The sequence below is a fragment of the Mustela nigripes genome, unplaced genomic scaffold (assembly GCF_022355385.1).
Source record: "Mustela nigripes isolate SB6536 unplaced genomic scaffold, MUSNIG.SB6536 HiC_scaffold_1715, whole genome shotgun sequence".
Classification (NCBI taxonomy): domain Eukaryota; kingdom Metazoa; phylum Chordata; class Mammalia; order Carnivora; family Mustelidae; genus Mustela; species Mustela nigripes.
The window spans coordinates 1-4,306 of record NW_026741122.1 but is presented as its reverse complement, the minus strand read 5'-3'; the positions used below and the strand labels follow the sequence as shown (position 1 = coordinate 4,306).

The 4,306-nt window shown below is 37.2% G+C and overlaps 1 pseudogene; it reads left to right on the top strand.

The window, feature by feature from the left end:
• The first annotated feature begins 3,397 nt into the window (after positions 1-3,397).
• Positions 3,398-4,300, top strand: LOC132008863 (olfactory receptor 5H2-like; annotated as a pseudogene).
• Positions 4,301-4,306: the final 6 nt, after the last annotated feature.

Sequence of the window (4,306 nt, the reverse complement as noted above, 5' to 3'; positions counted from 1 at the left end):
TTGACTGTTTCCTTTGCTGTGCAGAAGCTTTTGATTTACCCCAAAGATACAGATGTCGTGAAAAGAAGGGCAATCTGTATCCCAATGTTTATAGCAGCAATGGCCACAGTCGCCAAACTGTGGAAAGAACCAAAATGCCCTTCAACGGACGGATGGATAAGGAAGATGTGGTCCGTATACACTATGGAGTATTATGCCTCCATCAGAAAGGATGAATATCCAACTTTTGTAGCAACATGGATAGGACTGGAAGAGATTATGCTGAGTGAAATAAGTCAAGCAGAGAGAGTCAATTATCATATGGTTTCACTTATCTGTGGAGCATAACAAATAGCATGGAGGATATGGGGAGATGAAGAGGAGAAGGGGGTTGAGAGAAATTGGAAGGGGAAGTGAACAATGAGAGACTATGGACTCTGAAAAACAGCCTGAGGGTTTCGAAGGGACAGGGGGTGGGAGGTTGGGGGAACCAGGTGGTGGGTATTAGAGAGGGCTCGGATTGCATGGAGCACTGGATGTGGTGAAAAAATAATGAATACTGTTATACTGAAAATAAAAAATAAAAATAAATAAATAAATAAATAAATAAAAATAAAAACACACATACACACAAAAATACCTTTATCATGTGAAATTAGTAGCTTTCTTATTTCTATCACCTGTATTCCACTCCATTCTGCCTCAATTTTATTCTGCGAAAACACTGGTAGAGGAAAAGATGTTCTCAATAAAACCTTAAGGATTTCTGGAAAAAGTCAGTTCTAATCACTGTTATAGCAAATGTGAAGCAACTTTTAAATGTTAAAAACCTTTCCGGCAATGCTAATATATTTATGAGCAAAGTTTATGATGTAAGATTTAACCAGAAAATCTGTTACATAAACATATTCCATGGAAAAATAAATTTGGAAATTTGAATAAAATAAGGAAAGAAAAGATTCCTATTGTTGACAACTTTAAGCAACACCCAGAGTTAAAGTAAACATTTATCCCTAAATCCTGGGCCTTTATTTTTTTGTTGTCCATAGTCTTTCTCTGATATATTCTCTTTTTCTTTTAAAGATTTATTTATTTATTTTAGGAAGAGAGAGAGAGAGTGCAAGTAGATAGAAGGGCAGACAGAGAGAGAGAATCCTCAAGCAGATGCCCTACTGAGTGCATAGTCCAATGTGTGGCTTAATCCCAGGAATCTGAGATCATGACCTGAACTGAAATTGAAAGTCTGCCTCTTAACCCACTGAGCCACCCAGTCACCCCTGATAGATTCTTAATCTTTCTTTTCTGTGTCTTTCCCACATTCATCTAGCCATGTGTCTATTCTTCTTTGCCTATTTCTGTGCCTGCATCTTGTGATCTTCACCCATCCAAATATCTCCTTCTGCTGTCTTCTTTCTTCTTTTTATGGCTTTCTCTCCATTTCTCTCTTTTGAAAAATTTTAATAAAGCAATATCAAGGAAAGATGTTCTATTTGTCCACCTGCAGTAGACGTATAAGAACTGTTGTCCATACTCTTGGAATATTCAGTCTTGCTCCTCTTCTCACTGTCGTCCAGTTGTTTCCCACTCACTGCTCATTATGTTCTGGCCTCCACTGCATCACATGACAGAAACTGCTCTCACTAAGGGCATCTCTTATTTTCCATGCTTAATCACACCTGTTCACTCCTTATCCTACCAGAGAATTTATTTTAGTGATTGGTACCATAATTTTCTTTGACGTTCTTGACTATCTTCCACTCTTTGTGTTCATGACACCCATCTTGATCATTCTGCTCAGTATCCTTTCCTGGTCTCTCCCTGTCTCTATTCACTGCCAGTCAGAACTATTAGTTTCAACAAGATATATATTTTTTGGAATGGAATCTAACATGGAAATGCTGGGAAATTAAAGGACTCTGCTGAGAAAAAATGGGCAGGAACAAAAGCAAGCATGGCCGTCTGCCAATAGCAAAAATTATATTCCAACATTGACTCCATGAGGGCTGTTGTCACCACTGCTATGTGAGAATTCCACTGTTCACATGGACAGAGTCACTGGTATGGATGCAGGGTGCATTTGCTGGAAACTTCATATTGTGCCTTGGCTGCCTTTGCAATTCAGATTATCTTTTGTCCTTGTCCCTTTTCCTCCCTCATTCCAAATTTCAACTCTAGTGTGAGTGATGTAGAGTTGTCAAACCTACATCATGTCTCCTCACCCTAGATGTCAGAGAGATAGGAAAGTCAACTATAGCACTTTTGGGTCCTACAATGGGTGGTAGAGTTTGCTGATTCAAAATTCTGTGGTAGAAAAGAGGATCAGTTTGGCTATCTAAAGGAGATATATATCTCTCTAAAGGAGATATACATTGTCAGTTTAGTTATTCACCATTCTCTTCACTTTATGTATTCTCCAATAGATAGGTCATATATAACTATGCCTTCAGTCTACCGCAATGATTTTCAATTCATGATCTGCAGTAGACTCAAACTACAAAGTACACATGCACTGGATGTCCATAAACTGGCCACGGCATCTGAGTTCTCACTCAAATTTTGATGAGAATCTATGAAAGTTGCCAAGTGATGCCAAGTGAAGATTCCATTCTTCACTGACTAACCCTGCAATGTCAGAGGCACTGCCTCTACCTTCTGAAAACTTTCCATCTGTCTCTTCATCTTCCCACCAATCTCAGTGTCATTTCAAATATAGATTATCCATGTCACATGTGTTTGTGTCACCTATAGTTCAAATAGAACACAGATTCTTAGCCTTAATACTTGACTCACTAAATCAATGTCTACAGTAAAACCTCAAATATATATTTTTCATAAAACTTTCCTCAGAATGTGTGATCTAGACATTTAATTCAAAATATACATTTGATGTTTTACTATAGGTTCTGTTTTGAGAACACTGAATATAGTAACGTTTTTACAAGTATTCCTGACCTGAATTTCAAACTCTTTGCAGACTATTTTCTACACCTCCATATATTCACTTTAAAAAGAATTTACTGTTCTTTTCTCTTAGTTTCAGTCCTTGCTTATTCCCTAATGAATAATGTTCATGATCCTCCACATGCCATTTAACTCATTGTATTACTGAGACCCTTCAAGATCCTTTTCCCTATACCCTCCACCCACATCCCAAACATAAAATTTCTAAATTATTCAGATCCTATCCCATAAATTTAGGATGTACTACAATGTCTTTCATTTTTCCAATTCTGTTCATTGCTGCACATTTTAAAAATTGAAATAATTGTACTCATTTCAAAGCCCTCAAAATAGATTCCAATCAACAGAGAGGCAATACACAAAATTGAGATGATATTTTGATGTGCATAATTTTATTTCAACTCTCCTTTCCATATTTTCATGTTATAAATTGAGTGACTTTTTTCCAATTTCCTAAATGTCATTTCAGGCAACACTCCATGAGGATATGGAAAAAGAAAATGGAAAAGGACTTGGAAATGCAACATTGCTGACAGATTTGATTCTCACAGGATTCACATATGAACCACAGTGGCAAATCCCTTTGTTCCTAATGCTCTTGGTTATCTATCTTCTCACCATTGTGGGGAACCTTGGCCTAAATGCTCTCATATGGAATGGCTCTCAGATTCACATCCCCATGTACTTATTTCTTGGGAGTTTGGCATTTGTGGATGCTTGGGTATCATCCACAGAATCCCCCAAGATGCTGCCCAACATTTTTGCCAAGACCAAAATGATATCTCTTTCAGAATGCATGATACAATTTTTTTTCCTTTGCAGTGAGTATAACAGTGGAATGCTTTCTGCTGGCAAAAATGGCATATGATTGCTATTTGGCCGTTTGCAACATTATCCAGTGATTATGTCAAATACACTGTGTATCCGCTTGTTAGTTTTGTCACTTTTAGGTGGCTTTCTTCATGCCATAATTCATAGTTCTTTCTTATTCAGATTCACCTTCTGCAATTCCATCATAGTGCATCACTTTTACTGTGACATTATACCACTGCTTAAGATTTCTTGCATCGACCCTTCTATCAAGTATCTGATAGTATTTATTTTTGCTGGGTCAATGCAGATGTTCACCATTCTGATAGTTATTGTCTCCTACAAACTAGTTCTCTCTACAGTCTTAAAAAAGAAGTCTCTACAAGGCATAAAGAAAACCTTTTCTACCTGTGGAGCCCATCTCTTATCTGTTTCCTTATACTATGGGGCTCTTGTCTTCATGTATGTGCACCTCATATCTACACAAACAGAAGACCAAGATATGATGGACTCTTTATTTTACACTATCATAATTCCCTTGTTAAATCCAATTATC